Below are 27,184 nucleotides of genomic sequence, written 5' to 3' on the forward strand. Positions count from 1 at the left end.
GAAATGAATGGAAGTGAGTTTTTAAAAGCACAGTTATTGCTAACTTTTCTTTACAACTCAGAAAAAAAACCAGAAACATAATGCTAGAATATTTAAACTTTTAGCTTGGGATCATTGCTCAAGATGTTTTCTGTTCCCATTGCTTATATTTCCTCAAGTAGAAGCAGTGTGATAATCTCATCTTGAGCACTGATCTTTTCTTTTTGCAGTGACATGCGAAGCTGCTGACCGGGTCTCTGATTTGCATATACTGGCTCCATTGTTTTACCCCATTTAGCATTTCCTGAAATATTGAGATGGTTTGGAGTAGGTAGAAAGAACTAATCAATATTTGTAACTGGCTACAAATTATTCCCCTGTGTGCTTTTCATCACACAGAAACTTTAATCTCCTGTACCTTTAAAAGATTATCATCTGTCAAAAACAATAACTAGCCCATGGTGAATGTCTCCTTTTGGACCAATAGAAGCTTTGCTGCAAGGGAAAGAGACCCTAACTATTTAATGACCGTAATAAAGTACAATTATATTGCAGCGGTGTCTGCAACCTCAACTGCAAACAAGCTTCCCACTTACCATAGTAGACCTTTCTCTGCATAGAGCGACTCAGTTTTTGCCAGTTACAATTGCCGCAGTAGAATTATTTTACTGTCCTGTTGATAAATGAGCTTTATGAGCCATTTGCTGAGCTGAGTCCTGTGTCTCGTCAGGAGCACAGTCTGTATATACGTAACTTGTCAGCATCAGCTCTCACTTTTCTTTCACTTCCACATTTTTATTCATTGACAGCTTCCATCATGACATTTAATGACCGCCATTAGATAGAGAAAAAATTGACGAGTGAAATCTTTTTCCTAGTTGCAGTAATTCTAGCCCCTTTCCAAGCAGGATATTTTTTTAAAAAAGAAAAAGACTCAACTTCTGGAGGAGTAGGTGCACATTTTCAAGGTATAAAGCGGGTGTTTTTTTGTGAGCTCATATTAAGGTTGATAGGAGCCTTGCCCGGACCAATGATGCTATTATTGATTATGCCTTCAGTTTGTTGTTTCGTCATTTAGTCGTGTCCGACTCTTTGTGACCCCATGGACCAGAGCACGCCAGACACTCCTGTCTTCCATTGCCTCCCGCAGTTTGGTCAAACTCATGCTGGTAGCTTCGACAACACTGTCCAACCATCTCGTCCTCTGCCGTCCCCTTCTCCTTGTGCCCTCCATCTTTCCCAACATCAAGGTCTTTTCCAGGGAGTCTTCTCTTCTCATGAGGTGGCCAAAGTATTGGAGCCTCAGCTTCACGATCTGTCCTTCCAGTGAGCACCCAGGGCTGATTTCCTTCAGAATGGATAGGTTTGCTCTTCTTGCAGTCCATGGGACTCTCCAGAGTCTCCTCCAGCACCATAATTCAAAAGCATCAATTCTTCGGCAATCAGCCTTCTTTATGGTCCAGCTCTCACTTCCATACATCACTACTGGGGAAACCATAGCCTTCAGTAGCCTACTGTAAAATAGCTCACATTTATTCAGATTTAGCTGCAGCAGTTTGGAGAGCTCCAGTGAGGGTGGCTAGAGCAGAGTTTCCCAAACATGGGTGTCAAGCTGTTTTTGCACTACAGCTCCCATCATCCCTGAACACTGGTCCTGCTAGCTAGGATGATGGGAACTGTAGTCCAAAAATAGCTGGAGACCAAAGTTTGGGAAACACTGGGCTAGAGCACCATTACTTGTTTGTTCAGTTTCCGTTACTATGGCCCAGTGGTATACTAAGCCCAACATATAGCCAACCAACTGATCAGTAGAGGAGGGCAAAATGGTGAACAGGTTGGAGTCCAAGTCGTACAAGGAAAGGTTAAAGGAGTTGGATATGCTTAGCCTAGAAAAGATGAAGAGGCAACATCTGTTGTTCCAGAGAATGGGGCCCAACCTAACATGTTGAAAAGGAAAGAAAACGGATGGAACTAAACATTGGAGAGAACTTGCTCTGGTTCAAGATGTTTGATAGCTGAACAGGCTGCCTCAGAAGGTGGTGGACCTTCGTTATTGTTTTTTTTTTAAAGCCGATCAGGGATGCTGTATTAATATATATCCTGACCTGAGCAAAGGAAATGGGCTAGATGATATTTGAGGACTCCTCCAACTCTTTAATTCACTCTGCAAGTCCCAAATATATGAAGAAGTACACTGGACTTTGCAAGGTATGCCAGATAGCAGCATTCCACGTCTTTGTCATAAAATTTCAGTATTATTATTATTATTAATTGCTTCCCATGAGACATCTCAAAATAATTTACAATAAAAGAGTTACATATAAAAAACAGTTAAAAACAACTGCATATAAAATCATTTGCTTGTAAAGAACCATAAATATAAAAACAGTTTAAAACAACAACACATGCATAAAATCATTTCAGATCCAGGACAGATATAAACTGGGATAAATATTTTAGCAGGCTTGAAAAAAAAAGGATTTGTAATTAACATCAGGACAAAGCAGGTTTGTAAGTGGGTCATATTGCAACAGCTGACTATGTCATTCGCATGTCTTTGTGGCCTGTTAAAAGGGGGTGTAGCTTATAGCTATTATGTTTTCTGCTTATATAAAGAGAGAGGTGTAATTTCCACAACAAGCATAGAATCCAGTTCCTCCTTACACAATTTCTCTGAAAATACAAGTGCCTGTGTATGCAAGTCCAGCAGTGAAGGCGCCTGTGAATTTCAGTGTGAGCAAAGGGGAAAGTTATTCAAAATGTGTAACTTTCTCTGCATAAAGTGGCATTCTAACACACATACTGTTCAGTATATTTGGTTTAATTCACAATGAAATGGAAAATGCCTGTTTGTATTGATGTGATACACTTAGGCACAAAACACTTAAAGTGATAAGTGTCCTTAAACACTGCCTTTGGGCTGTTCGGGTTTTTTTAAAGATTGTGAGAAAGGATTAGTCTCTGCGTAAAAAAATTTGACCTCGAATAAAGGGGAAGAAAAATAAAAACTTGCAAGGAAGTATCCTACTCAGAATAAAGCATCCTGGTAATGGAAGTGCTGAATAAATAAATAAGGGAAGACAAAACTATAAAAGGAATAACACTAGGGGAGAAAGCATACAAATTAAAGGCATTTGACGATGACCGTATTATTATGACAGAGAACCCAAAAGAAAGTTGATTAAAGCTATTAGAAATTATCAAGACATTTGGGCAGGTAGCTGCGTTCAAACTAAACAACTCTAAAAAAAAGCTCTTGGTCAAGAATTTAACAACACAGGACCGAGATGATCTAGAAAAAGCCTCAAATTTGAAGATCTGGGAAAGGCAAAATATTTGGGAATATGGATCTTGGTGAAAAATATAAACCTATTTCTAGATAACTACATTCAGACCTGGATGGAGATTAAAAGAAATTTAGAAATATGGAGCAGATTAAATTTATCTTTCTGGGGGAGAATATCCACCATTAAGATGAATGTCTTGATCAAAAATGCTTTTCCTATTTCAGACAATTCCCATGATCACGGGAACAGGTTGCCTCAGTGATTGGCAACGAGACATATCTAGATACATCTGGCAGGGGGAAAAGCCCAGGATTAAACACAAATTATTAATTGATATCAAAGAAAGAGGGAGATTTTCCCTGCCAGATCTGAAACTCTACTATGAAGTGACCTGCTTCTCCTGGATCAGGTAATGGTGTATATTACAAAACACAGACCTGATAGATCTGGAAGGGCAGGACAACTGTTATGGCTGGCATGCCTACTTAGGCTATGATAAGGTCAAGATACTCCATGGTGGATATCTCCCCTTGAAGCAATAGCAGTGAAGAAGAAAAATATGCAAGTGAATTGGCCAACATACAAAGTACCGTTAAAAGAGAAAGAAAATCAGTTGAAACTAAAAAAATTTTGAAGAAATCAGGGTATCACCAACTTCTGAGGATACTAGCCCCAGATATACCTTAAAAAGCAATGGAAATATTATTGTAAGCTACAGTAGCTGCAAGACTATTAATCTCTACGAATTGGAAAGGAGAAAAAGTTCCAACTAAACTGGAGTGGCAAAGTAAACTGCTAGAATATGCCAAGTTGCTCAAAAATGACAGGGAAACTGAGAGGTCATACTGATCAAACATTTATTAAAGAATGGGACATGTACAAAAAAATACCTTAAGGAACATTCTAATAACATGACATCAATGACGGGCCTTGAATGACAACTGTGGTATGATGGATAATTATAGGAGAAGAAATCATTAATGAAAATTAATAAAAGAGAATAAATAGTGCACTAGATATATTAAGAATGTAAAATAGATTAAGATGTAAGAAGAAATTATTATGATCTAAGGTAACAAATACTACTGTTTTCTTTTCTGGATAAAGTTTTTGTTTGTTTGTTTTCTTTTTAACTTTTTTTTTCATTGTTTCTTCTTAACTTTAATAAAGCATTAAAAAAGGAAAATAATAATAAAGCAGCCCACTGTGCACTTGTCTGGGGCAAATTGCAACATGCCCAGTTAATTGGCCCTAGAAGCGACATTCCCTCTGTTGATTTTGCTCAAAATATTCAGTCACAAGTGTAGCTGGATGTGCCCCATGTTCACAATAGGTCCATAATATTCCCCCCCCCCCATCTTTTCATTATTAATAATTTCAAAGATTTCAAGCTGCCCTGAGCCCTTAGGGCATACAAGTGCAAACAAAATATATATATCAAGTTGAAACATAAAGGTAAAAAAAAAACCTGTTCAGGAAGTAATCAAATCTATATGACTTTGGGCTTCTGCGGAACCAATATGATAAAACATCCCCTAAAATAGTTAAAACAGTTTTCAAGACAATAAAATGGAGGCTTGAATGCCAGAAACCGAATTCTGCCCAGAATCTTTTCAAAGCACTTAAGAAGCCTGGAGGTTGGGCTGGGTACACAGTGATCTCCACCTGCTTCCAAATGTTTGTTCTTAATAAAAACCATATGTTTTTATTGAAAGAATGGAACCTTTCTATCTCCAGCACACATCCATACACAGAGATACGCTTTATGATTTTTAAAATCTTTCTATGATTGTGTGCTGATCTTATTTAACAGATTCCAACTGCTTATTTTATTTTTTTCACCCCCAGAAATGTTGTTTAGGACATGTATTTTTACCCAGTGGCAGCTGATGCCCTGCAGGGCAGGTGGATTGGCACCACTTAGTACGCATTTCAAACAACACCCTTCTCTTGTCACGCAATACTCCCATAACTCCAGCACTGTTTCCTGCAGTTCTGAATTCACATGGTAATAGTGGGGTTGGCACTCGTCAAAGATCACTGCCACTTAAATCTGCTGTTACAAGATGAAGAAAGGTGGGTCGTTCTTTTAACAACAAAGTGCAAAGAGAAAGCATGGAACTGTAGGAGACTTCAGAAAGGGAATGATGTCAGACTTTCTCGCCATTCCTAGCAGTTAGTGAAAGTCAATGAACAAGGCAAATTATATCTTTCCGCAAGCAGACTGCAAGTCGTGTCAAGGTGTATCAGTGACAGATGCACCTCAAATACATGGCATGCATTTATTATACAGTGGCACCTCGGGTTACATACGCCTCAGGTTACATACGCTTCAGGTTACATACGCTTCAGGTTACAGACTCCGCTAACCCAGAAATAGTGCTTCAGGTTAAAAACTTTGCTTCAGTATGAGAACAGAAATCGTGCTCCGGCGGCGCGGCGGCAGCGGGAGGCCCCATTAGCTAAAGTGGTGCTTCAGGTTAAGAACAGTTTCAGGTTAAGTACAGACCTCTGGAACGAATTAAGTACTTAACCTGAGGTACCACTGTATATTAGGCAATGAGCTCAAGGGAATCAACTTCATATTTAAGTACAAAGGCAATAAGAAGTACCCTTTTCAATCAGACCAGAGGAATATCTGGTTCAGCATCCCATTTCCTGCAGGGGTCAGTGGATGTTGTAGCAACATTTTGACACTGCTGTTGTTGTTGTTGTTTTAAAAAAATCCTTATTTTAGTCATTCCAGTGCTAAGGGTGGAATACAGTAACAAATAACACAAAACGAAACCAACTCACCAGTCAACAAAGACAGAAAAACAGCACAAGTAAAAAAATTAGCTTCCTACCTCCTTGCCATTGGCCGCCCTCTATTATCAGAATGTGTGCACCAGCTAGTCCCGTCTTCTATTATGCTTGCTGCACATAAACACACAACCCGTCCACAAAGCTATATAGTGTACGTTTGGGCTTGCCACTGAGCCCATTTTAAAATATGCGTGCTTATTTTTTTTATAAAAAAAACTGTCAAGCAATGACCCATTTTAAATTTGGATGCTTTGCTAACAATTAACATATGCAAGTGTGTAATTATTGGCTCTTTTATCTCAGAAAACTGGCAACTCTTACACAGTGAGATTGTTTTAATTGCTTTAACTACCTCCTGAATTAGAGTTGGTTCATTTTCAGTCAAAACGTTTTCTCTGTTCATTTGAAAGTTGGGAGTTTGCAGAGGGGATAAGTTGAACTTGTTTAGGATTTCATTGTGACTATTTTATTCTGCACTGGGATTTGTTTACTCCAAAGGTTTTTTAATCCTCATAGTTTTTTGCACAATTCACAGTATTTACTAGTTGGTTTCTTCAAAGCCGTTTATCCACTGGAATGATGTGAGAAAGCTTATAATATATTTGGTGCCTGACACACTTTTTAATGATGCACAAACAGGAAAAAAGGGGTTCAGGCCAGCATACAAAGTAGGTACAACAAATGGATTCACCACAATGTACCTGCAATGTATATTTGTTGTACTTTGCTTGCCATATATTGTGTCTTTGTATGCTGGCCTGAACCCCTGTTTTTTCTATTTGTGTATGTTTCTATACAGTGGGTTCCTTATTTTTGTGCACACTTTTTAAAGAAATATGCCATCACATCTCTAATGATAACCATTGCAATCTCCATTATTTTATCAGGCTTGGCTGTGGTGACATATAAAACTTGGAGTGGCCACTACTTAAATTCTTAATATACTGGGAGCTGAATTTGTTAGGATTCTACTTCCAGGACCCTTGGGATGTTTTTACTAAAGACTAAATGGAAGTGTACATGTTATACTATCTTCATTATGCAGTAGTTTTTTCATTGTTTTAAAAGCAGCAGCATCTGCCAACTAAAAGCAACATAAAATATAATATTATTACGGGTCACCTACATGTCACCCCATCAGAATCACTGTGGTCTATCACATGCTGAGAAGCCCATTCATGTGAACTGATCTGAGAAGTGAAGAAGTGCAGTGTTTCTATATCATCCCGGAACTAATGCAGAACCCATTTTTTGATTATGCCTATCACATAGATACCACCAGAAACTCTTCCCTAAAGGTGGTTGCTCCATGCAGTGGTTATAATATGCACACCTTTTTACCTTGTGGATTGCCACAATCACATGAACAATCTCCAATGCCAGCAACACATGCTCCAGTATTTGCTGGCGCTGAAGTGGAGAATCCACACGGCAAGAGGTTCTCATGTCTTACAGCTGTAGAATATAGTAATTCTTGTGCATAATGATTCACCTGGAAATTTCACTGTGTTCAACCCCCAAGCAAATCTGGAGAGGGTAAACTGTTCATTGAAACCAATTAATTAAAAAAAAACCACTAAGACTTTATATAACTTTATATAACTATTATTTTCAATAATATAACTCACCAGGTGGAGAATACATATATATATATATATATATATATATATATATATATATATGTGTGTTATTTGTAAAGGGAATCCTTGTATGAGTCAATATTTATTATTCGTTGGAGCTGCACTGTACTTCCAGACGATGATGTTTGATGGTTTACCTTTTCAATTCTTTGTTGTATTCCATTTTTTTACTCAGAAGCAAGTTTTCAGTGCCCTTTACTTCCAACTGGGGGAGAAATTTGCATCAGTTTGCATTTAAAGGAAAACTGACCTAATTTGCACTTTCTAAAACAATACGTGGCCCACAGCCATCTTTCATACTTCTCTGAATTTTGCAACACAGTTCTCCTGCCAACTGATATGTGCGCAAAAAAATAATAATCATGTACTAGAATGAGGTGTGGCTTAAAATGAAAATATTCATGAAAATGATACACAAATATGCATTATATTAGGGGAAATGCTTTGCAAAAATGTGTATATTGGGAGCAATTTGCACTAAAATGCTGAAGAGGACTTTTTTAAAAATCACAAACTCTTATGTAAGTGTGGAGAACTGAACTTCAGACTGGAAAGATGAGAAAGTAAAAGAAAAAGAAATTCAAAGCCTTGGTTAATGGCATCTCTTCAAAGTATTGTCTTCCAAAGTGGATGGAAAGGGAGAAACAAGCAAACCGTAGAACCGCTTGCATCCATGTTAAGGGAGCAGAATGCTGAGAGAACATAAGATGGAATCTACCCACAACACTATTTCCCAAAGATGTGCTGCTTGAGACATTTGCAGTGACAGTCCGGGGTTTCTATTCAGCCTGCAATCTAGGCAAATGCATGTATTCTCAAAGCAGTTCTCTTTCACAAAACCCAGGGAGCAGTGCAGTGACACTTTTGAAATGGTTCCTGAACATATTTAGCTGGTGAAGCAATGGTGAGGAAGTGACTATGATAAGGGCTCATTCAGTAACAGTCCCAAATTGATTGCTTCCTTCCTTGTGTAAACTTAGCAGGCAGCCCTTTGGGCTCGTTTCCGAAGGCCAGCTCAGCACAAGAGTCTTATCGGAAGGAAACGGAATGCAAAAGCCTAGACGGCTTTCGATAAGGCACGTCTTACAGCCACAAGTTTCTTCCCCCTCCCCCATTCTGTCTTTGTTCAGAAACGAGGAATGTTTATGCTGCATACTGATGCAGAACAGGACATGCACATTCAAACTCTTTACGAGTAAATAATTTTGGGTTTTTTTTGGGAGGGGGGAGAGACTCACAGACACGAGTGCCGTAATTTCATGTGATGCATTATCTGTGCCGTTATCCGGAAAACAGGGATCTGGCACTCATTATCTGGCCTTAGAAATATTTAGGATAGACTACTTAAATGTCTGGTTGTTTACTAAGTAGGCAATTTTCCAACAATATGCTATAAGCAATGAATTCACATGTAAACACCTTGAAGCTAGCAAAGACTCCAGGTGCTTCCTGAAATTGCAGAGGTACTTTCTTTCTAAGAACTTACATATTGTAGAAGAAGGATATTGACAAGCTGGAACATGTGTGGAGAAGGGTGACCAAGGTGATAAAGGGTCTGGAAACCAAGTCTTATTTGGACCACTGAGGTGATTTTAATTAGTATTAGTATTTTATTATTTATATGCCGCCCATATGACTGGGTTGGCCCCAGCCACTCTGGGCAGCTCCCAACAAAATTAAAAACACAAGAAAACATCAACGATTATAAACTGAAGGGCTGCCTTCAGGTGTCTTCTAAAAATTGTGCCTGCTTCCCTGTAACTTCATTGTTATAGGGAATAAAACTGGATCACTGGTTTTCCATAGGACACTCAATATTCCATGGCTACCAAGCGTGTTTATTGGACTGTATGAGTGGGAAGGATTGCCACTTAGGGTGATTGTTGTTGTTGTTGTACTTCTGCAAAATCTGGAGTCCATCTAGGCATACTGATACTTTAGGTACACTGGTGGCACTGTGGTCTGAACTACTGAGCCTCTTGGGCTTGCTGATTGGAAGGTTGGCAGTTTGAATCCAAGTGACAGGGTGAGCCCCTGATGCTCTGTCTCAGCTCCTGCCAACCTAGCAGTTCGAAAGTACGCCAGTACAAGTAGATAAATAGGTACCACTGTGGTGGGAATGTAAAGGGTGTTTCTGTGCACTCTGGTTTCTGTCACAGTGTTCCGTTGTGCTATAAGGGGTTTAGTCATGCTGGCCACATGATCCAGAAAGCTGTCTGTGGACAAACGCTGGCTCCCTCGGCCTGAAAGCGAGATGAGCGCCACAACCCCATACAGTGGTACCTCGGGTTAAGAACTTAATTCGTTCTGGAGGTCCATTCTTAACCTGAAACAGTTCTTAACCTGAAGCACCACTTTAGCTAATGGGGCCTCCTGCTGCCACTACGCCACAGCCATGTGATTTCTGTTCTCATCCTGAAGCAAAGTTCTTAACCTGAGGTACTATTTCTGGGTTAGCAGAGTCTGTAACCTGAAGCGTCTGTAACCCGAGGTACCACTGTAGTCGCCTTTGACTGGACTTAACTGTCCAGGAGTCCTTTACCTTTACCTACCTTACTGATACTTTCCTCTTATTTCTTAGTGGCCCCATTATGGGTTCATTTCTGTCAGCAACACTCACCACCCAAGTTTGCTATTGGAAGGAGTGATTTAGACAGGGGTAGGCAACCGTATCCCTCTGCATATGCCAAAGTGGGGCAGTGACATCCTTAAGGCCAGCATTATAGGTGAAACAATAAACTTGCTGAAACAATGAAGTAATGAGTAACTGATTGTTTTGAGCAAGAAATTGCTTGGTACTCTGTCTGCCCAGTTTATAAATCATTGACAAGCCCTGTTATGCAAGCGACCACTGGTGCTTAATGTAGCCTGAATGTCAGCTTGTTAGACACAATCTGTTGATCTTTCCTCTGGGCCATGTGTGTGGAAGGGGGTTGGGGAGGAATCAATGGGATGTTGTAGAGCTAATAAGCATTTAATCACTTTAGACAATCCAAGTCAGCTAAAGAGATAGACCTGAAAGGTGCCGAAATGTAAGCACCTTCTTCCTAGTGGGTCTAGATACATCCAGAATAATTAGATAGGAAGGCTTTTTCAAGGCTGCATATACACTTACTTGTATATAAACCCATTCCATTCAGTGGGAAACTTACTTTTGACTCAATATATATAGAGGCAATATGAATTGGGGCAAATGAATTTAGAAAATAGCAGACATTGGGGGTTTTACTGACTCATCAACCAATTCATATAAAAGAGCAGGTTTTTCCATCCTTACATTTAATACCAGTCTAACAAAAGGCAAGCTATTACTATGTAACTGCTAAAGTTAGTCTCTCTGAACAACAGGGACACCTTCTGTGTCCTAGAAAAGTCACCACCAGATCACACATATCAAAACGATTTTATTTACCCCCCACTTCTCATACATGTGTTGATCATCCCCAACAGTTTTCTTAGGAATGCACTAACTCACTTTTTAAAAATCAAGAGGCTCACTCCAAGGAGGAAGACAATTGCAATGATTATCTCTTTCTGATTTGGCTGATGGCCTGATAAGAGTTCAGCTTTATTAGCAACATCTGCCTTTGGAAAGCAGCTTTCGAAAAAGAAAAACAGCAAAGGTTAGGAAAGGGGTTGGAGGCAATATCAGATCTATGTTTTGTAGTACAAACATGGAGAGTTATATTCCTATAGATACTTAACATGGAAATGGTCCTGAGCACACTAGCTCTTACTTCCAAGTAAACATACCGCACAAGTGATAGTGGTAAACTGCTTCTAAGTCAATAGGTCCACTGACCATGCAGGGAATTATTATTATCATCATGCATACTAATGGCAAACTCATTGCCTGAGTGCCTATCATTACATAGCCAAAATGGCACTTTCCACACACAAGAAGAAGGTAGCATCAACAGGCATGAGGAAGCTTGAAGGTTTTCAGAAGTATAAGAAAGGGAAAGAGGGGCATGTTCATTTCAGTGAATCATCTTCCCAGGTATGGCAGACCACCTGGGATGTGAGTTCTGGAAGACCTGCTTCCTGCCTTGCAGACCTTTTTATATCCTATGTCCTTTTAAAATGTGGTGGGGGTTTTTTGGAGGGGGGGTATTGGGTTGATGTTTTTATTTTGATTATAAATTTTGTGGTTTTATATATTGATTTTGTTCTGTGAGCCACCCTGAGACCTCCGGATATAGGGCAGTATATAAAGTCTAATACTAATACTGTACTACTAATAATAAAACCTGGTCTGGAAGTGGCCCCAGTTACAAAAACTGTGGCTGTTGAAGAGGCCAGCGACTATCTTGGCTAACTCTTAATGCAGACCTAGGTCATAGAGCCTGAGCTATGAACTACAATTGGCAGGACTGGCAGCAAAAGCAGCAGATATGTTCTGCGCATATTATACTATTTCATTCTCTTTTTAATGTTGCTGTTTTAAAGGTGCATTTTTATATTTGACTTCCTTTAGTAATGTTTTATTTTGTAATCTTTAAGATAATATTTTAATTTCCTGTTTATTGTTTTGCCTTGACAGTATACTTTATATCTGACTTTCTCCAGTAATGTTCTATTTAATGTGCTGCAAACCACTTTGAGACTTTTTCTTAAAAATATAAAGTGGTATAGATATGAAGTGATTAATAATAATTGATAATAGTTGCTATATTCGTTAGAGGGGTGAAGTGTGAAGCAATTTATCTTAGATCCAGGTTTGTTGGCAACCAAAAGAACACCAAAACTTGTTTTTAAATTGTTTTTGTGAGTTGCATTAAATGTTTTATGCACATTGCCTTGTGAGCTAAAGTCGCGAAATAGTATATATGTTTCATAAGGGGGACTTGACAGGCTTAGAAACAAGAACTTAGCTTAAAACAAGCTGTTTACTGGGTTGAAGTTCACTCCCACTGCTTTCTTCCCAAATACCATTTTATGTGTTGACACAAAAGTATGATTTGAATGCTTCTCAGATGAAAAGGTGGAAGACAGACATTCTATATAGTTAGCAAGCAGCTAATTTTCTCTCTGTACTCTGATTTTCCCTTACATTATTACCCAAAGGTTACAGTTTTTTTCAGATACAAAATAAAACACTCAGCTTCTGGGCATTAACAGAGAGAACATGAAAAGGTCACCATGGTGAGCTCATAAGTTCTGCATTCATAACTTGCCTTTCAAAGCAAATAGCCACAACTGCAAGGGCCATTGAAGTAGATCAGTCAGAGCGGCAGGAAATTGTTCACAGCATGATGCACATTTTCTCCTTTTTATTATCACTGTTTTCATTCATAAAGGATCACTTTAATAACCGACAAAGGAAGAAGCTGCCAGGACAACTGAAGTATGCTGCCTCATGCTGTGGCTAAAAGCATTGGTACTTTGTTACTATGAGTAACCACTGCTAAAAATGCTACTGGGGGACACCATTATTCCCTGGTATTAGGACAACATTACCTCCATTTTGCAAAACATGCATAGCTATTTGTGGTAAATGAGGGATCCTCTGTGCTACTCCTCATTGGCAATCCTTTAGCTACATGATGGATCACTTTCCTTCGCATCTGGATCAATTTTCCACATGCAGCTATGAATGGCAAACAGTGGAGGGGTGAATTTGTAATTGAGCGAACCATCCCCCTCCAAAATCATCAGAAAACTAGCTAGCAAGTCATAAATCAATTCTGGCAAGTGGGATATGAAAATTTGGCCATGGTGTTTAGCCAAGACCACAATTTAACCGGTATAACTTTGTTTAATAACAAAAGAATGCTATTCAGGGTGCAAAATTTATGTAAATATTGCCTACATGCAAATACACGTACATGCAGTTCACACATAAGAATGTACTTAAACTGTATTTTTGTTATTAACATTAAAAAAAAGAATACACACATAAAGTAAATTCTAGTTTTTCACACGCACACACACCAATATACAGCTAGCCCTAGGTTTTGGGACTTTACAGTGTTGTGAAGAAATTCAGTATATAACAGCCATTCCAATGTTATCAATGTTATTCACATTATTTATGTGAGCCAAGAGACTAACTAGGACAAAGGAACTTTATCATAAGTAATAATAGACCTAATAACAATGAATAATAATAATTGAAATAGTAAGAATTATTGACTAATAATGAAAACAAATAAAACAAAGGACAATTGATCCTACAACATTTTGCAAACAGTTATCCTTCAGAAGTACACAGGTGTAAACATTGAAATCAGGGCTTTTTTCAGCCAGAACTCACAGGAACTCAGTTCCAGCATCTCTCAGGTGGGTGCCATTGCCATTTCAAGAGAACAAGGGAGGGGTTCATGGTGAGTTCTGGCACCTCCCCTAACCCTCCATAAAACCCCAACAACAGGGGAAGAAAAGTCCTGTTTGACCAGTATTTGACAAGAACCTGTGATCTATCAAGTATCCCTAAAAAGTAAATCTCTCCTTTTGAAAGGATTCAATAAGTTCTTCCTGAACTCTCCTGGCATGGTAAAACTAGGCAGGTTGAACAAGTCTCACAGAACTGGAAACTACAAGAATTTTGTCCACAACCTCAGACCGCATTAACTGAAACTCATGTAGGCGATTTCAACTTTACCGAAACACCAATAAAAGGCAATTCTGCAGTGGGAACAGAAAAGTTACAGCTTTGCATACTGTCATTTCCTAAGGAAATGAGGACTTTAAAATAAATAAATAAAACACCCTGACGATTCCTGAGACATTAGTTTATAATGCTGCCAACTACGTTTTACAAATAGCTCAATCTTTCAAATCCCTCTTTGACAATGATAAATTAACAGTGCTTATAGCTCCAGACAATGTATAATTACCAATTATTTGCAGAATAAAGAGTGAGCAATAGAATCACATAGTCGTGCTGTAACACGTACTACATGCTCAGGAAGAATGTGCCACTGTTTCAGGCAGCCGCCTCTTTTGTCGTTTGAAAATTATGCAAAACCATTTCTTCAGCAGATTTTAATTGCCATTACAATGAAACTGCATTTCATATGTTATCTTTGCAGCTTAATATAATGCTTAGCCAATGTGCCTTTGTGCTGTTTTTCCATATATTAAAAATTTTATTTTTAATATTTTTTAATATTGCTTTTATTATTGTCAAAGTACAAATCAGTCAAAACAGACAACAAAGAGACACATAAATATAAATGATATTTATATTCAAAGACCTAGAAGTACAAAAGTTAAGAATAAAGTAGGCCTCCCTTTCATGTAAAGACAAGACACATTAGGAAGGGAGGAACAATGCAGTCAAAGGAAGGCAGCATTAGTTGAAAGTTTCTGAAGAACAACAGCAGAGATTATTCTATGTGGAATTAAAGGGGTAATTCTGTTAGTGCTGACATCAACTAGCCAAGTGGGGGAAGGGGGAGATGTTCTTCAGCAACCCAACTGAGTAGCATGTTTATTGAGGTTGCAGGTGCTCTAATTGTCTGTGTAGTTCTGAGGGAGTTTTGCTCTGTATGTTTAATTGAACATCTACCTGCTATGTACAGGGCAGGAGGTAAAAAAGCGAGGAAACCTCTCTGTTCCTTTCTCTGTTTTTATTCAGTTTCCTCAGTAAAGTGTAATCAGTATTTATTTTCTCTCTGGACTCCATCTGTGTTATTTAAGTGACTTTGCTAACAGAGAAAAGCCAGGGAAAATAGTTCTGTCTTGAAATACTTGACAGTGCAGTAACCAAGAAGGAGAGTCGGCTGTCAGGTGGAAGGGCATTCCAATTGAATGAAGCTTAAGGGGAAAGGGAGCTAGGCATGGAATACAGTAGTTCAACCAAAAAGAAACTTGATAGCCATAGAACAGGGATGTCCCTTTAGCTGTTGTTGGACTACAACTCCCATCATCCCTGACCATTGGTCATGCTGGGTGGGGCAGGTGGAAGCTGGAATCCAACATCCAGAGGGCCACAGCTTCCACATCCCTCCCATAGAGGAACAGGTCCAAGGAAGACTATATGGAGAAAGAAGAGAAGTTTATCTATAAAGGAGGGAGACCTTGGAGGCATTTGAAAGTAAATCCATGAAGTGGACAATGAAGGTAAAAAGAGAAGAGAAACCAGTTAGGCGGATAGGATGTGAATGTTGGCTGAAAGGAACCAGTGCAGAAACCAAGGGCCAGGAACTCCAGTATGAAAACAAAAGAGCAAACTGAGGATGATTAGGGTTGATCAAAATGTTCCACCCGCATCATTCTACCCGGATACTGAGGTCCAGCACCGTGGGCCTTCTGGCGGTTCCCTCACCGCGAGAAGCCAAGTTACAGGGAACCAGGCAGAGGGCCTTCTCAGTAGTGGCACCCACCCTGTGGAAGGCCATCCCACCAGATGTCAAAGAGAACAACAACTACCAGACTTTTAGAAGACATCTGAAGGCAGCCCTGTTTGGGGAGGCTTTTAATGTTTGATGCATTGCTGTATTTTAATATTTTGTTGGAGGCCACCCAGAGTGGCTGGGGAGGCCCAGTCAGATGGGCGGGGTATAAATATTATTATTATTACTATTATTATTCAAACTCCTCATATGTGGAAAAATTGTTTCTATATGGTGGTGACATTCCACATGATAGAAGCAGCATTTAAAAACTCTTCTCCAACTTGTTTCACCAAAATGGATGGATACTCGAAACCTCTCCATTGTATATCATTTTACATGCAGTGAATTTTGAAGGGAGGGGAAGCAAGCAATTCCTTAGTTTCACAGAATCAAAGAGCTGAAAGTGGGAAGGGACCCCAAAAGTCATATAGCGCAACCCTTGCAATGCAGGTTTCTGGAGTGGTGTGAATCCAAGAAAGAACCATGCAAGAACAGCGTCTTTAAATCAGTTTTTAGGCACCACTGAGAAGTCATGTTAGTGCATGATTTGGCATTCTTCATGCACAGTTTCATTCCCTTCATTTAGGCCACATTCGTACATATTCCTGCAGCAAAAGAGCTGCTACTTTGCGGCACAGCCCCTCCTGTTCTCAGGTTAATAGTTGAAAACAATCATATCAGTCCTTCCCATCCAACAACAGTCAGACACTGCTTATGTGGGACATCTCCTCCAGGCCCTACCTATAGAACCAAATATCAGTAATGGCATTTAAAAAAAAAATATTAGTTGTCTCTTATCACTGTGAAGAATCAATTAAGAGAACTATAATTCCTCTTGATATACTGCTGCACCTCATTCTCAAGGGAGTTAATATTAGACATGCATATTGTGGGATTCCCTTTCAGCGATATGACACGTTCCCGTTCAGTGCAGTAGTTATAATGACTGCTGATATCCACCATGGTTCTTGGTCATGTCAACACTCCTCAAAGGAGTTAACTCGACTGGTGGCATACAGCTGGAGTTCTAACTACTGTCAGAAAATAGTAATGTATAAGAGGTCTAATTAGTCTGAAGAGTGCTGGTGTTTTTCTTTTTGTCATGGATTATACTAATCTTCTCAGTGTGTGCTATATATGCAGTTGTTGGGTTGACTCCAAAGGGCCTCTTGTGAGAGTGGGAAATAGACTCTACGCATACGAGGGGGTGCCCCTGATTTATCTCAATTCCTTTCTCAAGATGCAGCCACATCCCACACTAAGAATGGTTCAAAACTGTCAGCATTGCATGGGAGAGATTCAAGCACATAGATTTGAAGCATTTTTTTTTCACCCCTCAAAAAAGAAGAATTTGGGGAACTGTGGTTTAGCCTAGACTTCCTCAAACTTGGCCCTCCAGATGTTTTGAGACTACAGTCCCCATCATCCCTGACCACTGGTCCTGCTAGCTACGGATCATGGGAGTTGTAGGCCAAAAACATCTGGAGGGCCAAGTTTGAGGAAGCCTGGTTTAGCCCCTCACAGAGCTCCAGTTCCCAACACCCTTAACAAACTACAGTGCCCTCTTTGGGTGGGGGAAAGGTACTTTAAATACACTTTATAAGTCTGGTGTGTACACAGCCTAGGATTGTGCAATTAATGGGTTTTGTTGCTCTAATCTGCTTGAAGAAAGAAAAAAAGAATGGGACTCCTTGAGGTTTGGAAACGTAATGGAAAATGCACTGAAAGGTGTGTGATAAGTGAATGACTAGAGGAAAGATGTATAAAATGTCCCGCAAGCAAATCACAATTAATTTAGGATAAATGTTCATTGTGATATAGCCATCCCATAAAGAAATCAGAATGATTGCTCAACGAAGACTGGATATAATCTAACCTCCAAATCAGGATGAATGTGGAATAAATAGGTCATCTGGAAAAGTCCCAACTTTTCAGGGAGCTGCAGTAGGATGGAGAAGATGGGAAAGTTGTCTTCCACAGGAAAAATGTCTGCTCATAACTCTTAGGATCCAACCCAATATGTGTGGCTTTCTTCAACAAATGAAAATGCAAGAACGAATTGGTTGTATCCAACAGTTACATGAGTGGAAAGCAGCTTATGAAACAACTCTTTCCTCTCACCCTCCTGTGCCCCACTGGATATGTCCAAAGGCCTGTTCAGAGGGTTAGGGTGGGTTGCTGTAGGATTGGAACAAGAGAAGCATGACCCAAAATATGTGCTTACATAATGGGAGGGAACCAATGTACATCTATGTAGTTGGAGCCTTAGAGTTCACTTGCAGCAACATATATTTAGGATGAGGTCCCAGATTCTACCAGCATAGTCCACAACGGAATTAAACCAAAGTTCTTGGATTAAAATGGATTGTCTTGCTGAAGTCAGCAGAGCTAATTCAGCTAAAACCAAACTAACGTTGTTGCCAACTGAGGTGTTAAATGCTTACATTGTATTTGAAAATGCAACAGTGGCTATCAAGTAATTTTGTACTGGTTACAGTTTTACCTTCCTTCTAGATATAAACTAGTTTAATTAATATCAGAAGGATATAACTGATTTGGAAGCATTCCTATTAACTTCTTGGTTTTAAACCAGGACTTTATAATGTACTTCCAAAGAACCAAACCCAGGCCAGCTGTTTTCAGAAACAGACATTTCTTATCTTTCAATATCATTCATTAGAGCATATTAGGGGATGGAAGGAATGCCACAAAACAACAAGGTTTCTAAGTTCCCAGAAGATTTGTTACAAATTCTAAACCAAAGTAGTTCTAGGCCTTAATTTATGTAGACATTTTCCCCTGATATTGGCAGGAGAAGGGGCTTTTTCCTCAGCTAGTGGTAAATATTATATAAATAGAAATTGCTAAAATCTCAGATTCCCAACAACTGGAAATCTTTTTCTGCTGCTCTTGATCTCAAAAGCTGAAACTTCTTCAAGATGACATTAATGTCTCATCTACACTTTGCTAAAATAATAAGGAACGTCCATGTAAATCTACAAGACTGTTTATATTCTACACATCAGTAAGGCATCTTCCCATAATATAAAACTTTTCTGTCAGCAAATCTTATTGTTAATATGTCTTAATCTTAAAGGGGGGGGGGCTCAGTGCCAATTCACACGTCTGGTGAAAGCATTCTGCACCAAAGATGACCCAACGAGAGATTGATGTAGCTTGGTGACAGAAGCCAGGGAATCCTTGGTTCAACTCTTACCTGAGCCACACATTCACTGATTAGCTTACAATACAACCCTGTGCATGTCTATTCAGAGGTAACCGACAGTGAGTTAAATGGGACTTACTTCTTGGGAAGTGTTTATATTAGGGTTAGCTCAATGTGGTGTCCTCCAGATGTTGATGGATTCCAACTCTCAATGGATCCAACCACAATGACCAGTGGTTAAGGAGGATGGGAACTGTAACCCAACAACATCTAGAGGGCACCATGTTGGCTATCCCTGATATATAGGATTGCGGCCTTTAAAGCCATGATTGTTTCAGCCTCAGTGCACCACCACCCCACCATGTGCAATATTGGGCATAATAATGTGGGCATCTTGTAAGGATGATTGAGATGAGAAAATACTTTGAATATGCAGAAATAGATCATATGTAAGGTATTATAATAGTGTTTGTGCATCTATCGTATTAGGATAAAGTGGTGGTGTTGGTGTTATAGTCAGGACAAAACCATCGCAGCTACATAAACAATTATGGGTTCTCTTCCTGCTGAAGGGCTATAGCTCAGTGGGAGAGATCATGCTTTGCATATAACAGGTCCCAAGTTCAATTCCTGAGGTCTCCAGGTAGATCTAGAGAAACCTTCATGTCTGCTACCATGGAGAATTGCTGCTGTAGACAATTGTAGACAATAATGAGATAGTGAAATCAATGGTCAGCGTCCTTCCTATATTTCAATGGATTACAGTTCGGACTACAGTGGTACCTTGGTTCTCAAACAACTTGGAACCCAAACACTACAAACCCGGAAGTTAGTGTTCCAGTTTGCAGACTATTTTCGGAAGCCGAACATGCTCCCTTTTGAGTGTTACATTTCCGATTTGAGTGCCACACTTGCATTTTGAGTGTTACACTGAGCTCTGTCTGTTTTTGCTATTTATTTTGCTTTTTGTTTTTGTGGCTTTTTTGTGACTGTGGAACCCAGTTCGGCTACTGATTGATTGATTGATTGATTGATTGATTGATTGTGTGTGACTGCAGTACAGTGGTACCTTGGGTTACAGATGCTTCAGGTTACAGACTCCACTTACCCAGAAATAGTACCTTGGGTTAAGAACTTTACTTCAGGAGAACAGAAATTGCGCGGCGGCGGCCCGGCAGCAGCGGGAGGCCCCATTAGCTAAAGTGGTACCTCAGGTTAAGAACAGTTTCCAGTTAAAAACAGACTTCCAGAACAAATTAAGTTCTTAACCCGAGGTACCACTGTACATTGTTTATTGCTTTCATTTTATGGATCAATGGTCTCATTAGACAGTAAAATTCATGTTAAATTGCTCTTTTAGGGGTTGTTTTTAAAAGTCTGGAACAGATTGATCCATTTTGCATTACTTTCTATGGGAAAGCGTGCCTTGGTTTTGGAACGCTTTGGTTTTGGAACAGACTTCTGGAATGGATTAAGTTTGAGAACCAAGGTACCACTGTATATAATTATTTTCCTCGGCCAGCTAAATGTCATCAAGAAATATGTCATTAATTTATAAAAAATGTGTATATACTGCTGTATCATAAATAGATATCATATATCATAGCAGTTTGCAATATAAAAACATAAAACCAAACAATAACATCATAAAAAGTTAAAAACAAGTTAAAGGCAAAAAGAAATTGAAAGCAGACATCAGCAGACCATTGTGATTGATGTACTCTTAATTGCCTGCATAGGCCTGGCAGAATAGAAAAGTTTTCAGCAGTCATTTAAAAGTTGGCACATAAGGCACCCGCTGAATCTCTGTTGGCAAGATTATTCCACCAGACGGGGCCAATGACACGAAAGGATCAGTTTCTCATTGTAGAACCCAATCCCAAATTGGTTTAATGAGAAGTTAAACACTATTCAGCCCTACTCACTTTCATGTGAATTGTTTGCTAAAGTATTAGGAAATATTCAAAGCTGTGATCAACTTAGGTCAGCAGCCTTAGATGAAAAGAGCCATTCAGATGTTGGTTGAAAAGAACTCATGGACTAATGGCAATGGGTCCTTAACATGTTTTACTTGCTGTAGTAGGTCTACAATGACCGCCTGCAAGGGATTTCAGCCTAGCTAGTCTCCATCCGATTCATACATCTGATGAAGACAACTGCAAGCAAAATCAGTGCATGGCCAAGTTCTCACATTTCGTGCTGAGAGGAAAGGCTCCAGATTTTTCCAGGACCACTTACTCAGTACATCTGATTATGTGCTACAGTGTCAAAATGTGACTGCAGTCAGCTGCCTTGTAGGCATGCTCTTATCCTTTGAGACCCATAGAGCAACAATTGCTTCTTCCAACCTTCTGCATCAGACTGCATCAATAGCAGTTTGATGCATATTGCAGCTGGATGTCTGAAAAGTGCTGCCAGAACTCGAATGCTTCCTCTGTGGCTGGCTGTCCTCCTTGACAGTGATGGGCTGGAAAATCTCAGGAGAGGATCAGTGCTCAGGGTATTCTGGCAATTCCTGGGTTGGCCAGGGTCCAAGGTGGAGCTGCAGAATTCATTGAAACAGAATATGGAAGTTGACTCTCAAGCAGTCATAAAATCCAAATCACAATGTAAAATACAATAAATACAAAAATAAATTGCAATTAGGTTTAATAACCTTCTGTATTTACGCGATCTAATGCGCCATTGAATCTAATGCGCACCTCAATTTTCAAAACTAATGTGCACCCTAACTTTCATGACATAAGTTGGCTAAAAAAGGTGTGCTTTACATTTGAGTAAATACAGTAGTTTATATGTTCTAGTTAGGCTAAACAAGACATTGGATAATAAATGTAATATGAATTTCTAATTGAAAGAGTATCCCTTATAAACTGTTAGTCAATCAGTATTATTATTATCATTATTATTATTATTATTATTACTATTACTATTATTATTATTCACTTTCTCAGTCCCTTTTCAGTCAAATCAAAGTCTCCCATACAGTATAAAAGCACTAAAAATAAAGCATTAACAACCACAAAGCATTAAAAATAGTATTCCATAATCGTAATATTGTGGGCCCAAGGTACAGAGGAACCACAGGCTGCAAGCCCCAGATGAGATTGCAATCAACACAGGACAAGCATTTGCGATTTTCCTGGCCATGCCTTTCTTTTATGCCCAGGGAGTGGACCAGAGTAAAACCTGTGTGTGTGTCAAAATAAAAAAAATCCTTCCAGTAGCACCTTTAAGACCAACTAAGTTAGTTCTTGGTATGAGCTTTCGTGTGCAAGCACACTTCTTCAGATACCACGAAAGCTCATACCAAGAACTAACTTAGTTGGTCTTAAAGGTGCTACTGGAAGGATTTTTTTTATTTTGACTATGGCAGACCAACACGGCTACCTATCTGTAACTGTGTGTGTGTGTGTAGGCTTCACCTAGGTCCACTCGCTAAGCCACACCCCCAAGCTCACCACAGTTCTTAATAAATAAAATAATATACTGAGGACATTGTTTGTTACTATGTTGTGTATTTTTGTGTGTTTATATTGTAAACCGCCCTGTGATCCTCGGACGAAGGCTGGCATAGAAAACTAATCAAATAATGAAGTAAATGGTGTGAATTTGCTTGCATACTATTCATGTTGAATCAAGGGTGCTATTTACTATTTAGTCAAATACTAACAATTTTAATAAGGCTTTGGCATGATATGCATGTGTAACTTGCATGTATCTTGAGCACAAAGCTTACGTATTGCTCTTGTATTCATATGGCAGTGAATCACACTTTCATTTTGTGTGATGAAATGGTTATATCTCACACAGCATACTGAAAAATCCAGCCTAAAAGTGAGCATAGAGTGGGAACTGTGACTGGGGAAAATTCTGAAGGGACCAGAAGAGCTGGTGGATGGTATTGAAATATCAAATTTAAAAGGGGGGAGAAGTGCCTGCATTTTAGTGAGTGGCACAAATCGCAGTACTTAAGCCAAGGGAAATGAGATGAGAGTGTTTTTGTACTTACGATTATGTGGCTATGTGGCCAAGCACAGTAATGGAAAACGCTGTGGAATTCAGAGACTCGAATCAACTCACCATCTGCAATAGCAATATAGTTCCAGGAAAGATAGCTGTTCAGTCTTGTTTTGCTTTTGTTTCATAGTGGTATGGTGTAAGATTGTTGCAGGAAGTAGTGAATTGCTGAGAGTGTGGACTTGGGCAGACCCAAGAAAAGAACACTAAAATGTCAGTGATTTATTTCAAGCTACAGTAAGCAGAAACCTTTTCAGGCTTGAAAACTGTGTCCTCAGATCTGTGACATTCATTTTTCTAAGTATGTTTAGATATATCTATACTATTTAAAATTCTGTGTTGAACAGATGAGGTCAGGTTGAAATGGTTCTACCAAGATAACTTCTGAGTCCTGGATAAATTGTAATTTACTGAGAACAGTTTCTGTTGGTAGGTCTTGTTTCTTCATCAATCTTTTTAAGCCTGCGAGCACATTTTGAATTTTGGGGATGTGCGATGTGTGCCAGTCACAAAATGGTAGCCAGGGTACATGTGATGTCTGCCATAGGAATGTGGTGTAATACAAAATGGCAGCCTTAGCGTATGGCATAACAAAACATGGCTGTCATATCTAGAAGAGCAGAAAAAGAGACAGAACAGTGTAGGCATGCCATCTTGTGGATTTATGAGGGGCTGTTTACTGAGACCCTTTGCAGGCAACCATAGGAGGCAACGGCAGACACTGGTTGGGCAATCCATTGTTTAAAGCAATAGTGCTACATGATTGCAAAGGCATCAAGACATATTAAAACTAGAAGGGAAAAAGCAACATTTCCAGGTCCTTTCTAAAAGTGATAAGAAAAGAGAGGCAGCCTAGTGGAAGGATGGGAAAGGACAGTCAATAAAAAGGCCCCTTTCCCTGTCACCTGCAATCTCACTTCAGTCAGTAGAAGCGCTCTGGAAAGGCTATTGATTGAGATCTTACCAAGTAGGCTTTTGTGGGATAAAGTGGTCCTTTGTGTACTCTAGTTTCCATTTAGGACTTTAACAGATAAAATATGCACCTGTCCAGTGATATTTTTCTAGAAAAAGAGGTGCCAGAACCAACCATGAACACCTCCCTCATTCTCTTAGAATGGCAATGAAACCTAGTAAGCTGCAGTGATTCAGCTGCCCCAACGTGCAAAGAGGGTACAGTCTCCTTTAAACTAGTCTGACTATACCCTGCCCCGACCAACACTGCTTCCAACATTTGCAGACAGAGAATGCCTTTCAATTTGGATATAAAAAGGCACATGTGGTCATAAGCCAGATAGGGATTGGCACACCAGTTAGAGGTGGGCAAATCCATTTTGGGCTAAAAATGCAAGCTGGGCATTCAGGAACAATGCTGGTTTTTTGCTGCCTATTACTAGGTAATACAACTAGTAAGATTGTATAACATAGCAATAACCACATTATTGCTAGCTGTAGGGAACACATCATTAGGTTTTTCTGTTGGATATAATATGGGCATGATATATTGGATTATGGAAGGATAATTTCAATAGGCAAATGAATAAGTTCATATTTCCACTCTCTCACACACCTGCCACACACACAAAAAGGATTTGGACATGAGATATTGTTCACCTTGGCCATATATATCTTGTAAGTGGTTTGTTGAGTACAAAATCATTTCCTTCTACAGACACTGGCCGGTTCATGTTAGACTATAAATGTAATGCAAGTAAAAGGTTACATGAAATCCAATGCAAATACAATTTCATCTCGAACAGCATTCTTAAGTATGAATCTAATTGAACTGTGAGCTCTCCAGCAGTCATTTATTATTATGATATATCCGTTCCTTTAAAATAAGCTTTCATGGAAATGGGTAATTGACTTTATTGTACTTTTAACCAAAGGCAATTGACTGGAAAATAGCACTATCATTTAGCCTGATCTTTCATTTGGATTGCTAAAAAGTACATATGTAAGAGAAAGGGCAACCATTAATTGATAGTTTAAGAGGGCTATTGTTTATGTCCTTGACAAACTATTACTGCTACTACAACAACTACAACTACAACTACAACCACAACCACAACTACAACTACAACTACAACTACAACTACAACTACAACTACAACTACAACTACAACTACAACTACTACTACTACTATAATTGTTAACCAAAATGTGGGGTGGTCAGATTTGTGAAAGTTCTCCTCAGAATTTAGTCACCTACCTTTAAGGATGATAGGAATAGGCATGAGGCATCTTATTATGTACATGAAGGTACTCGTTTTCACATACTCAACTCAATGTAAAGACATCAGGCAGGAGGACCAGCAGAGCAATGTTATGGTGGGGTAGTGGTGTGCAGTCCTACTCCCTCCAGTTATTTACTTTATTGATGGATCCTGCATGGTTAGGAACAGTGACCTCTGAGAGCAGTACCAATCTGTAATAACACAATCTCCATAGCTTTGCTGTGCTATAATAGTGGGTGCTCCCAGTTTTGAGCTTAATATTGCAAATGGGTTGCTGAGATTTGGCATAGGGGTCATTGGCAATAGTGGGTGGTTATTGTTTTTCTCTCTCTTAATTTATGAGATATTCCCCAGGGACAATTAATACAAATTAAAGAGGGGAGAATATAGGCTAGCATGTTAATGATGATGCCGTGTGGATGCTGGTGGAAATGCACACATGAGGAGCAACACCCCAACAATCAGAAAGCACCCTAGGCTACCAGAAGTTGATATGGAGAAAGAAATTGGATCTGGGTTTACTGCAAGGCCTAATTCCTGGCTTTATGTATCTGCTAGTCTGTTATTACCTGTCAGTACCAGGTCTTAGATTACAGGGCTGTATATAACTAAGACTTTTAATGAGAAGTAGTGCTATCCACAATGGACTATATTTCAGTGACGGTACATTGGAGCAATTTAATCTGGGAACTGTGAGTGATGATGTACAGCAGAATTATTTTTGCAGAGCTGAAGCCTTTATACATCTATTTTTCTGGCAAAATTCAGCTTTTAGGTGAGATTACTTCCTCCCATGGAAGTAATCCTGTTCATAAATACAACATGTTATTTGAACTCTAATCATATAATTAATGCTCTCCATCAAATTCCAAATAAGTAAGGCCTCCATTGGTGTGAGTAAACATAAACTGAAGTTCACCAGATTCTGTTTTATCTGGTTTGAGGAATCACAGCTGGTTGACCGGAAGAAAAAGATTATGAAATGTAGATGCAGAGGTTACTGTTATCTAGACTAGCACATTCCAGGGCTAGCCCTTCTTTTAAGATTTTGAGGAGTGTGAGGGAGAAGCAGAAATATTTCTTTGTTGAAACATCTCCAAGAATTGAAGTTTTATTCCAGCCTTTACTTCCCCTTGCTCACCATCTCCAGGTTCCTAATTCTCACAGAAAGGCAGAAATTTTGAACAAAACATGATTTGCCACCTACTCAACAGATTTTACTAACAATATAATGACTTTGAGGCTGCTCTCTGAATTGTGACTTTTTTCTAATGACTGCTCTTCTTGACAGAAGGTATGGGGGTGGGAGAGAGTTTGTATTTCAAGAACGGTATTGTTAACTCAGCACTAAACGTATTTATTTGGAAGCAAAAAACCTGGGTGTTTAGGATCATAGTCTGAACCCCTCACTCCCTACACCTGACCACCAACCGCTCAAGCAGTATCGCACTGTCCCACAGAGCCATATCAAAGGCTTTTCTAGATGCAGTTATGCGCAGCAAGGGCACAGTGGTTGTCAGGCTGCTGCTCTTCCTCATCCAGACAACATTCTCCCACCTAACACATCAGCTTAAAGGAACATCCTTTCCCCCCGATATTAAACCACAATGTATTATTTTCACTAGCATGTGCATTTTTATGCACACTTTCTCTTTTTCACCCGCTTCTTGGCAGGAGAACTGTGCTTCAGTTCGTGTTATGTTTCACAAAG

At 39.3% G+C, this 27,184-nt stretch overlaps 1 protein-coding gene and 2 long non-coding RNA genes across 12 annotated transcripts in view; 1 reads left to right on the plus strand and 2 right to left on the minus strand.

Moving 5' to 3' along the window:
• Positions 1 to 6,324, minus strand: part of LOC308485876 (uncharacterized protein) — an 86,719-nt gene extending 80,395 nt beyond the window's left edge. For all 6 annotated transcript variants that reach the window (XR_013990791.1, XR_013990792.1, XR_013990793.1 and 3 more), the window contains exon 1: positions 6,113 to 6,324. The gene's annotated coding sequence lies outside the window, so the exon portion shown is untranslated. The remainder of the gene's footprint in view (positions 1 to 6,112) is intronic.
• The window catches only part of LOC308485903, a 133,243-nt gene that overhangs the window by 97,542 nt on the left and 8,517 nt on the right, over positions 1 to 27,184 (plus strand). The gene's annotated exons all lie outside the window — the stretch shown is intronic.
• LOC308485905 overlaps positions 11,096 to 27,184 on the minus strand; it is a 148,496-nt gene continuing 132,407 nt past the window's right edge. For 3 of the 5 annotated variants that reach the window (XR_013990843.1, XR_013990844.1, XR_013990846.1), the window contains one exon: positions 19,045 to 21,761. This is a non-coding gene — a long non-coding RNA (uncharacterized lncRNA). Of the gene's footprint in view, positions 11,310 to 19,044; positions 21,762 to 23,231; positions 23,306 to 27,184 lie in introns of those variants that run through there. The other 2 variants (XR_013990842.1, XR_013990845.1) reach the window with 2 other exon arrangements.

The sequence above is a fragment of the Podarcis pityusensis genome (assembly GCF_964106645.2).
Source record: "Podarcis pityusensis genome assembly, chromosome: 9".
Lineage (NCBI taxonomy): Eukaryota > Metazoa > Chordata > Lepidosauria > Squamata > Lacertidae > Podarcis > Podarcis pityusensis.